Genomic DNA, 12,065 nt, shown 5'->3' on the forward strand with positions numbered 1-12,065 from the left:
GCGTAATAAAAAGTTTTTTTTCATTTTCTGCCTTTTCATGGAGTATTGATTTATCCATTCTTATGTTTAGATATATGTGCATAAAATAGCTATTTTGTAATACTAAGTTTTATTACAAAATTTAAAATCATTTTGGTCATCCTATAACTTATCTTCCTGCTCATTTAAGTTTCTTTCAACCTAACAGCCTTTAACTAAACAATAACTGTTAACCTTTTAACCAAATAAAATGTATAATAAATACTTTTGCATTGGTTATCTTGTCGTATACCAAGCTATTCTGTTTTGTTCTTAAACTAGTCAATATATGTGAACACCTTTAATATTTTAAAAGTCACCTTCTGCCCTAGCTAGTTTTCTCTCACCCCTCATTCTTCTACTTTCAGAACTATTTGATCAGTAATCACTTAGGTATCAGGTTCTATATTACTTTTATTATGTATAATCTGATGATTTAGCCGAGGGGGTTAACCTTTCAGGCTCTTTTGAATTTGGTTTTTATAACTTTATTTTAAAGATCGCTTCCTAGTGTAGTAATAAATCCTGTTCATATCTGAGATTAATGGACATAGCTTACTGTATTCAAATGACTAGTGAAATTCTATTCTGCCTAGATGGAAAAGCTTTCTTAGACAATATCTGACACCTAAATGAGTAGGCCCAGAAATCTGCATTTTTAGCAAACATTTCAGATAATTCTGGGGCAGATTGTCCTAGGATCAAACTTGAAGAAAAACTGCTGTAGAAGTACAGAGACTCTCAGAACTTACTCAGTATCAACAATGTAGATTGAAATAGGGGCCAGAGGCTTTTTTAAAGGAACAGCTGACAGTTTTTAAAGAGTTTGGCACCCTGGTGGTCTCTGTTCCCTTTCCTGTACTCCTGTTACTTTTAGCCTTTGGACCTCCTAATTCTCTGGGATTATATTTTTGTTCCTATTGCTTATTTCTATTTTTTTTTCTTTCTATGAGATTTGTCTTTTTTATTTTTTTCCTGTAGAAATTATTTTCCATTTTATATACTTAAACTTATCAATCTCTTGTTGCTGGTGGAATTTGGCCACAGTAAGAAACAATTTTACTATCCCAGATTATAAACACATTTCCTCATGGTTTCATTTTGTTTTTATGTTTAAATTGGTGATGCATGTGGATTTTTTGATTGTATGGTGTGAAATGAATGTACTGACTCCATTAATTGAAAAGTCCATGTTTTCCATTACTGATTTGTAATGCCACCTTTTTTAGATTGTATTTCTATTTACACTTATATTTATTTCTTAATTTTCTATCTAGTTTGTCTTTTTATGTCCAACTACCATACTCTTTAAATTATAGAGACTAAGAGAGTTTCAAAATTTCCCTCATAGAGGTTTTATACATTTCTCGATAAATTTATGCTCAGGTATTTTATCTTTTTTCTTGGTAATATATACAGGATTTTCTCTTTGATTCTCAGTGATTATTGTTTGCATATATGAAGATAGTTGATTTCTATATGTTAATTGCTATGTTATTGTTTGAAGCATTTTTCATACATATCTCCTGAAACCCAAACTATCTACCTCTTGTTTTCCCCCAGTTCTTATGCTGCTCTTTGCTTTTTCTTATATAATTGCATGGCTGCTGCCTTAAGTAAAATGTTAAATAGTAGTAGGAATAGTGGATATCCTTGTCTTGTTCCTGATTTTCATTGGAATGCCTCTGGTTTTACCACCATTAAATGAGATGCTGAGTTTTGAGCTGGTGATGTATATTTATAATCACATTAAAATACTATCTATCAATTATTATTTGTTTTTTTAAATCACAAATGAGTTTAATTTTGTCAAGTAACTTTAAGCATTGACGGAGATTGTATTAGGTTCAAGCCAAAGGGCAGAAACCACAATTATTTTATAAATTGTTAACCGTATACTAGAAAACTGACAAGAACTGAAAAGGCGAAAAAGACCAGTGGGATATCATAAAGGAAGGAACTGTGGGAAGCACCCACTGCCTCTGGGCCTGAGGGTACAAAGAAAGAAGGATGGAATTGAAACTGAAAGGCCTAGAGGAAGAGTTCCAGGACTCTGGGGATGGTGTACGACTAGTTGGTGCTGTTCCCTGAAGGACTATGACAAGACTGGCCTGATAATGTGAAAAAGCTGCCAACTGTAGCCATCTGTTGCCATTGAAGTAATTTTGTCTGCCAGGGTGAACCATTTCTGTGGTGATGCTGACAGGAACAGGAAGCAAACAGGAAGTTGAGAATTTCTCCTTTCTCCCCCATACTTCCAGTATGGAGTATGTACAAACAAGTCTGGAGAATAACTAGTTTGGTTCCATTTGTTTTTAATAGGTGTTATAGTAAAGATTTCAAAAATGTAAAGCTAGAGCCAAAAAGTTAACTGGCAAATTCTAAATGGTAGGCTTACAGGTGATTATTTTTGTGCTTTTCAGCATTTTCCAAGTTTTATTTTTAAGTTTCGCAAGATATTTTTTCATCTTTGTTGATATTTACCAGATAAACTTTGTGGATATTTGCTGGATAAATTGAATAGTGATAAAATTTAAAGTTTGTTCCTATATCAAGGTAGCTCTGTATTTTAAAAATAAATGAATAATTATTTCTAAAACTGAGATAAAGTTGTAAAATCATTCTTTGTCCTTGAGCTCCTTTCATGCAAAGTTGGAATAAATGCGATTGTTTATTACTTATGAAGTGTACAGGACTGCAGCAGATGTGGTGGGAGAAGTACCAAAACAACAATAAAAAAAAGCGAGACAATCTAGCTGGGAAGCCACTTAAAATATGTAATAACACCACCAAAGAGATCTCACAAGACCTGCACTCCGCTAAGAGGCTGGAGAGTGGCACAGATGCCAAGCGCCACAGGCTAGGAGGTGGAGGGATCTCTGCCAATGATTTCAGCCCAGATATCATGCTCCAGTGACGTCCTAACGTTCTGGCAAGAGTTTGCCGAACTTTAAATCTCAATCAGGACCGTTTCCATTGGATTTGGCTGGACTTTAGGCTCCAGCAGCCCGGTCTCACTTGCCCTGTCTGCGTGCCGGCGAACCCTCCTCGTGACCCTCAGACCCCAAGTCCCCTGCCGTGGGACCCTCGGGCCACCACCGTGGACAGGGACGCCGAGCTACTCTTCTACGTGAACTGCCGCAAGGTGAGCGCGCTGGCGGGAAGACGGGCGCCCCGCCACACGTGGAGCGGCAAGGAGGGGTTCCTGCTGGGTCGCCCCGGTGCTTAGAGCACTAATGCACGCACCAGGGTTTCCGGTTTGCCAGCAGGTTTGCCCGTGCCCCCACCCCTCCACCCTCACCCCTTTCTCCGCCACCCCGGGGCAGGGAAAGCGTGAGCGTTCAGGGGCTGCCCGGGATCTTTGGGCCCTCACCTTCCCGCAATTCCTTTCCCCTTCTCCGTCCAGGACGCGCAGGCTGATTACCAACCCCACCGTACCCCATAAACAAGAAGTGAAATAGCTGTTCTTATTCATCGAAGTCAGCCCTCCTGAATCTTCCCTCCCTCAAAACCCACCGAAAAAGATTGTCTTTCAGTAGACTGAGCGCAGTCTGTAGACTGCTGAGTCTCAGCTCTCGGGCGTTTGGATGACTTGGGAGCACTTTAGAGTTGGGACAGGACCATAGAGTTGAACTAGTTCAGACCACTGACATCATTTCTCAGATAACGAAATCATAACTTTCCAAAGTCAGTTCCCGGCGAAGCTGAGCCAATGCCGGGCTCTGGGAACTCAGAGATCCTCACTGGGTCCACAGCTAGCGTGGAGTCCTGTTCTCTCAGAAGCCTGGCTCATTCTGCAGTACCTCTGGGACAGTTCCAGGCAGTGTCGAAGGTTGGGGACGTGAAGCCCCTGGGCATCCTTTAAAAACTTTCTTGATTCTCCCCACCCCACACCCCCACCCACACACACACACGGCGGTAAACTCTACTCACTCTTAATGTTGATCCAGCATATTGGCACCACTTTGCAAAGGGGAAAACTGAGGCATGAAGGGTATGGGGCTTCTCTAAAAGCTGACAACTAAGCAAGGGCCATGCTACCTGCTTCTCCACAGTGCCAGCGCCTTCAGAGCTACCTGTGATCACTCCTTCAGGGTCACACAAGCCACAGTACTTTCCTTGACTAGCACAAGGGACTCACCAGGAAGCTAAAGAAGGTCAAGCATCAGGGACCCCAATATGAGACCTGTTCTAAGGTTCTGAACTTAATTTTGCACTTATGGTTTTGTATTATTTTTCTTAAAGAGGACCCCCACGTACACAAACTGTACAAGTTCTAGGCCCTATAAAACCTTCCTCTGCCCCTGCTACCTGGTTTCCATACTGAATAAGATGAGCTTGTTCTTCCTGATCTGTAATGGGGCCTATTAGGATCCCCTGACAGGACTGCTGTGAGAATGACGTATGGCAATAGGGCGAAGTGTTAACATTGTTACTTTTTCTTCTTTTGCATAACTGAATGGTATATTAAACATAGCCCTGGCCTTTTTATTTAGACAAACAAGGATTCAATTCCTGCTCTAACTCTCTTGAGACACACTAACCTCTCAGAGCCTCAACTCTTTTGTTAAAAGGGGATAATACTAATTACTTCACAAAGAGTGAGAATGAGTATTTAATCAGTTTTTTGTTGTTGTTGTTGTTGTTAAGGGTCTACTCTATGCCAGGCAGCATTCCTAGCTCAAAGATTTATAGAAGAGCACAGATATGGCAAAGTCCCTGCTCGCATGGTGTTCACAGTGTGCTGGAAAACAGACAAGCACACAAATAAATGCACAATGTCAGGCAGTGATAAGTGCCAGAATAAAAAATGAAGCAGAGACAGAGACAGAGAGTGGGCAGGAGCTGATACTTTAGGTGGGATGGATGTTATGGCCTCTCAGAGAGAGTGACATTTGAGTAGTGACTGGTTTAAAGTAAGGAACAAGCCAGGCAAACATTTGGGGTGAGAGCATTTTATTTTATTTATTTTGTTTTTTTGGTTTAAAAAAATTCATAATAAGAGCAACAAGAATAACACATTTGTAGAACATTGAAAAGGTACAATAGAACATACATTAAAATCTGAGTTTCCTCCCTTCCCCATTCTTCAGCCTTCCAGGTTCTGCCTCTAGATGTAACAACTGGTAAGTTTCTGTATGTACCTCCAGATTTATTAATTGAATATTCATATAGCACTGACAAGCATTTTTCTAAGGACTTTACCGATATTTACTCATTTATTCTTCATTTACCATGAATACTCAGGTGACAGCAGGAAGGAAAGTCCTCTGATTCATACTGACTGTTCTCCAAACTGGGAGGCTGAACCACTGTTTATCACTGCATATTGAATGCAGTTTCTTCATCAGATGGTTACATTTTTCCTCCTTTTTAAAAAAATTTCCAAGTACAGTTGACATTCAATATTATTTTATATTAGTTTCCGGTGTACAGTATAGTGGATAGACATTTATACAATTTAAGAAGTGATCCCCTGATAAGTCTAATACCCACCTGGCACTATACATAGTTATTACAATATTATTGACTAATTCCCTATACTGTACATTACATCCCTGTGACTATTTTGTAACTACCAATTTGTGCTTTTTAATCCCTTCATCTTGTTCACCCAGCCCCCTAACCCTACTCCCATCTGGCAACCATCACTTTGTTCTCCATATCTAAGAGTCTGTTTCTGTTTCGTTTGTTCATTTATTTTGTTCTTAAGATTCCACTTATAACTGAGATCATATGGTATGTCTTTCTTTTTCTGACTTACCTCACTTAGTATAATACCCTACTAGGTTCATCCATGTTGTCGCAAATGGTAAGATTTCATTCTTTTTCATGGCCAAATAATATTCTATTGTATATATGTACCACTTCTTTATCCAATCATCCATTGATGGGTGCTTAGGTTGCTTCTATATCTTGCCTACTGTAAATAATGCTGCAATGAACATAGAGGTGCATATATCTTTTCAAATTAGTGTTTTGATTTCTTCAAATAAATACCTAGAAGTGGAATTGCTGGGTGATAAGGTAGTCTATTTTTAATATTTTGAGGAAACGTCATACTGTTTCCATAGTGGCTGCACCAATTTGCAATCTCAACAATGCACAAGCGTTCCCTTTTCTCCACATCCTTGCCAGCACTTTTTGTTTGTTGATTTAATGATGATAGCCATTCTGATAAATGTGAGGTGATATTTCATTGTGGTTTTAATTTGCCTTTCTCTGATTAGTGACATTGAACATCTTTTCATATGTCTGTTGGTCATTTGTATGTCCTCTTTGGAGAAATATCTATTTAGGTCCTCTGCCCATTTTTTAATTGGATTATTTGGGGTATTTTTGGTGTTATACTGTATGAATTCTTTATAAATTTTAGATATTAACCCCTTATTGGATGTATCATTGTGAATATCTTCTTCCTTCAGTAAGTTGTCTTTTCATTTTGTTGATGGTTTCCTTTGCTCTGCAAAAACTTTTTTGTTTGATGTTGTCCCATTTGTTTCTTTTTTTCTTTTATTTCCCTTGCCCAAGAAAATATATCAAAAAAATATTACTAAGAGCAATGTCAGAGAGTTTACTGCCTATGTTTTCTTCTGGGAGTTTTATGATTTTGGCTTACATTTAAGTCATTAATCCATTTTGGGTTTATTCTTGTATATGGTGTAAGAAGGTGGTCTAGTTTCTTTTTTTTTTTTTTTTTTTTTGCATGAATTTGTCCAGTTTCTAACACCATATATTGAATAGACTGTCTTTACCCTGCTGTATATTCTTGTTTTCTTTGTCATAGATTAATTAACTATCTAGGCATGGGTTTATTTCTGGGCTGTCTATTATGTACCATTGATCTATGTGTCTGTTTTTATGCCTGTACCATGCCATTTTGATTATTATAGCTTTGTAGTATAGTTCAATATTAGGTACTATGATACCTCCAATGTTGTTCTTCTTTATCAAAATTGCTTTGGCTATTCAGGGTCTTTTGTGGTTTCATATAAATTTTAAATTATTTGTTCCTGTTCTGTGAAAATTGCCGTTGGTATTTGGATAGGGATTGCACTGAATCTATAGATTGCTCTGAGTAGTATGGACATTTTATTAATGTTAATTCTTCCTCTCCTTGAGCATAGTATATGCTTCCATTTATTTCAAACTTCTTCAATTTCTTTCTTCAATTATAATTTTTTGAGTACAAGTCTTTTACCTCCTTGGTTAAATTTATTCCTAGGTATTTTTTAATGCAGTTGTAAATAAAATTGTTTTCTTAATTTCTCTTTCTGATAGTTCATTATTAGTGTATAAAAATGCAACTGATTTGTGAATATTAATTTTGTATCCTGCTATTTTACTGAATTTATCGATCAGTTCTAATAGTTTTTTGGTGGAATCTTTAAGGTTTTCTATATATAGTATCATGTCATCCATGAATGATGACATTTTTACTTCTTCCTTTCCAATTTGAATGATTTTTATTTCTTTTTCTTCTCTGATTGTTGTCTCTAGTACTTCTAATACTATGTTGAATAAAAGTGGTGAAAGTGGACATCCTTGTCTTGTTCTAAATCTTACGGAAAATGTTTTTATCTTTTCACCATTGAGTACGATCTTAGCTTGTGAGTCTGTTACAATACAGCCTTTATTATGTTAAGGTATCTTCCCTCTATTCCCATTTGGCTGAGACTTCTTATCATAAACCGATGCTGTATTTTGTCAAATGCTTTTTCTGCATCTATTAATATGATCTTATAATTTTCATGCTTCATTTGTTTATGTGGTGTATCACAGTAATTGTTTTGTGCATAGTGAACCAACCTGGTATCCCAGGAAGAAATCCCACTTGATCATGGTGTATGACCTTTTTAATGTATTGCTGAATTTGGTTTGCTAATATTTTGTTGAAGGTTTTTGCATCTATGTTCAGGGATATTGGCCTATAATTTTCTTTTTTTTTACATGTCTTTTTCTGGTTTTGGAATCAGAGTAATGCTGGCCTCATAGAATAAGCTTGAGAGACTTGCCTCCTTTTGAATATTTTAGAGAGGGATAGGTATTAATTCTTCTTTGAATGTTTGATAAAATTCACCTGTGAAGTTTTTTGATTACTGATTTGATTTTGTTAGTAGTTACTGATCTGTTAAGATATTCTGTTTCTTATTGACTAAGTCTTGAAAGATTGTATGTTTCTAGGAATTGATTCATTTCTTCTAGATTGTTCAATTTGTTGGCATGTAATTGCTCATAGTATTTTCTTATAATCCTTTGTATTTCTGTAGTCTGTTGTAACTTCTCCCCTTTCATTTCTGATGTTATTTATTTGGGCCCTCTCTCTTTTTTTCTTGTTGAGTCAGGTTAAAGTTTATCAATTTTGTTTATCTTTCTAAAGAACCATCTCTTGGTTTCATTGCTCTTTTACATTGTTTCTTTAGACTCTATTTTGTTTATTTCCACTTTGACTTTTATTATTTCCTTTCTTCTACTCACTTTGAGCTTTGTTTATTGTGTTTTTTTCCTACTTCCTTTAGTTGTACGGTTAGATTGTTTATTTGAGATTTGTCTTGTTTCTTGAGGTAGGCCTGTATTGCTATGAATTTTATCTCTTAGGACTGCTTTTGCTATGTCCCATAGATTTTGAGTCATTGTGTTTTCATTTTCATTTGCTTCAAGGTAGCTTTTGATTTCTTTCTTGATCTCATTGTTAACCCATTCATTATTTAGTAGCATGTTATTTAGCCTCCATGCGTTTGTACATTTTTCAATTTTTTAAAATTCATTTCTAGTTTCATACCATTGTGATCAGAGAAGACACTTGATATGATTGCAATCTTCTTAAATTTACTGAGACTTATTTTGTGGTCTAATATGTAGTCTATCATGGAAAACATTCCACGTGCACTTGAGAATGTGCATTCTGCTGCTTTGGGGTGAAACACTCTAAAAATATCAATTAAATTAATCTGGGATAGTGTGTCATTTAAGGCCACTTTTTCTTTGTCGATTTTCTATCTGGAAGATCTATCCATTGGTGTCAATGGGATGTTAAAGTTCCCAACTGTGACTGTATTGTCTATCTCTCCCTTTATGTGGGTTAATATTTGCTTTATGTATTTAGGTGCTCCTATATTGGGTACATAAATGTTTACTAGGATTGATCCCTTTATCATTATGTAAAGCCCTTCTTTGTCTTTTATAACAGCCTTTGTTTTAAAGTCTATTTTATCTGTTGTAAGTTTAATTTCCATTTGCATGAATATCTTTTTCCATCCCTTTACTTTCATTCTGTGCATGTCTTTTGATCATAAGTGGGTCACCTGTAGACAGCATATGCATGGGTCTTGTTTTCTTTTCCATTCAGCTACCCTATGTCTTTTGATTGGAACATTTAACACATTTACATTAAAAGTAATTGTTGATAGATACTAGTTATTGCTATTTTATTATTCATATTTTTATCTTCTTCTTCTTAAAGGAGTTTCTTTAACATTTCTTATAATATCGGTTTAGTGGCAATGAATCCTTTAGCTCCTTCTTGTCTAGGAAACTCTTTGTCTCTCCTTCGATTCTAAATGATAGCCTTGCTGGGTAGAGTAGTCTTAGTTGTAGGTCCTTGCTTTACATCACTTTGAATATTTTATGCAAATCCCTTCTGGCATGTAAAGTTTCTGTTGAGAAATAAACTGACATTCTTATGGGAATGCCCTTGTGGATAATTAACTGCTTTTCTCTTGCTGCTTTTAAGAGTCTTTCTTTGTATTTAACCTTTGGCATTTTAATTATGATGTGTCTTGGTGTGGGCCTCTTTGGATTCATTTTTTGTCTGCACTTCTGGGCTTGTATGTCTATTTCTTTCACCAGATTAGGGAAGTTTTCCATCATTTTTTCTTCAAATAGGTTTTCAATTTCTTTCTCTCTTCTCTTTATGGTGCCCCTATGACACAAATGTTATTATGCCTGATGTTGTCCCAGAGGTCCGTTAAAGTATCCTCATTTTTTTAAATTCTTTTTTCTTTTTCCTCTTCTGATTGGGTGTTCTCTGCTACCTTGTCTCTCAAATTGCTGGTTTGTTCCTCTGCTTCATCTAATCTGATATTGATTCCTTCTAGTGTATGCTTAATTTTAGCTATTGTATCTTCGTTTCTGACTGGTTTTTCTTGTGGTTTCTATGTCATTTTCACGTTTACTATCTCTTTGTTGAAGTTCTCACTGAGTTTATCTATTCTTCCCTTAAGTTTGCTGAGCATTCTTATAATCAATGTTTTGAATTCTGTATCTGGTAGATGCTTGCCTTAATTTTATTTAGTTCTTTTTCTGGAGTTTTCTCCTATTATTTCATTTAAGACATGTTTCTTTTCTTCTTATTTTGGCTGCCTCTCTGTGTTTGTTTCTATATATTAGGTAGATCTGCTATGTTTGCTAGGCTTGGCAGGGTGGCCTTAGGTATTAGGTGTCATGTGGAGTCTCATGGCACAGTCTCCGTGGTCACCTGAGTCGGGTGCTCCAAGAGTGTGTGTTGTGTGTGCCCTCTGTTGTAGTTGAAACTTGATTGCTGTTGAAATGTCAGTGGATGGAGTTGACTCTCAGGCTGTGAGGACAGGCAATGACCACAGTGGGGGCTGACCCCACAGAGCAGGATTTGCCCCAGCTGGGCTGTGGTGCTTGCCAAGGCAACCCTTAAGGTGTGCCATTTGTGGAGCTAATTGGGTGATGCTCTGTTGTGGTCTGAAGCTGGCCACTGAGTGTGTTGCTTCTGGGCCCTCTTGGGAGGGCCTCCAGTGCAGCGTAAGTTCAGCCGCTGCCTGTGCACAGCTTGAGGCCACCTGCTAGTAGCCACAAAGTGATCTGCAGTTTGTAGCTGCCTGTGCTAGGTCCCAAGGCACAGGGCATAATGAAGTCAGCCACCATCTGCCTAAAGCTTGCAGACTTTGGGGAGTTTTTTATGATAGTTTGCAGTGCAGCCCAAGGCTGGCTGCCTGTGAGACACAGTCACTGAAAGAGCCAAGTATGGTGTGCAAGTTGGGTGGAGCAGGGTCTCAGGGAGTCACCAGGGTGGAGTGAGTGGAGTTCTCTGGGTTAATGCAGATTCAAATTTGGTGCCAGCCTGTACCTGCAGGCTGTGTGGGGAAGGGCTCAACATAGGGACAATGGCAGCCCTCCCTCTAAAGCCACATAATTCGGTTACCTCCCATATGTCGTTGACACCTTTCGAGCTGTTGTCCCTTCTCTAGAGCTTAGGGTGAGTGTCTATGAGTGAGTGAGTCTGTGTTCAGGCCCTTTAAGAGGATGCCTGGGTTTCCAACAGCTCTCTACCTCACAGGGACAGAATCCTGCTGGTTTTCATAGCCAGCTATTGTGGTGACTCCTCTTCTCAGCACTAGAGCTCTGGACTGGGGATCCCAGTGTGGAGCTGTGAACCCTCACTCCTCAGGAGAGACCTATGCAGCCAAGATATACCTCCCAATTCTCAACTACCAGCCCATTTTGTATCTCTGCCTCTCCTACCAGCTAATGGCTCCTTCTGTATATCTTTAGTTACAGGAGTTCCATTCAGCTAGTCTTCAGATGGTTCTCCAGGTTGACTGTTCCATAATTTAGTTGTAATTTTGATGTGGTCATGGGAGGAGGTGAGCACAGCATTTACCAACTCCACTGTCTGGACTGGAACTCTCTGGGGAAAGAGTGTTTTAGACAAAGTGGAGATCCTCAGATATGAGGATTTCTGTGTGCTTAGGGGATGGCAAGGAGATTGCTGAAGCTGGAGTGGTGGCCAGGGTGAAATTACTAGGACTTTGTAAGCAATTATAAGATTTTTGGTTAAATCTGGAAATAGGCATTTGAGTCTAGCTTCTTCTCAATCAACTGTTTCCCAAATAAACTGCAGTTGGATTTTTAATATAATGGCCAATAGATAAGCTGGTTTTAACCAATGGGCTTGATTTATGAGCCAAATGTCCTATGATCATTTGGAAAGTACATTGTAAAGATATTGATTCAGCTTTTGCAACTACCCTGTTAAAACAAATCATACCACCCCTTCACTTTCCTTCCCCTGCTTT

The 12,065-nt window shown here is 37.9% G+C and overlaps 1 protein-coding gene across 1 annotated transcript in view; it reads left to right on the forward strand.

The window, feature by feature from the left end:
* Nucleotides 1–432: 432 nt before the first annotated feature.
* AOX1 (aldehyde oxidase 1) overlaps nucleotides 433–12,065 on the forward strand; it is a 71,907-nt gene continuing 60,274 nt past the window's right edge. The window contains 1 exon segment of the mRNA XM_039844912.1: nucleotides 433–3,163. The gene's annotated coding sequence lies outside the window, so the exon portion shown is untranslated.

This window comes from Pteropus medius, unplaced genomic scaffold (assembly GCF_902729225.1).
Source record: "Pteropus medius unplaced genomic scaffold, Ma_sr-lr_union100, whole genome shotgun sequence".
NCBI classification, from domain to species: domain Eukaryota; kingdom Metazoa; phylum Chordata; class Mammalia; order Chiroptera; family Pteropodidae; genus Pteropus; species Pteropus medius.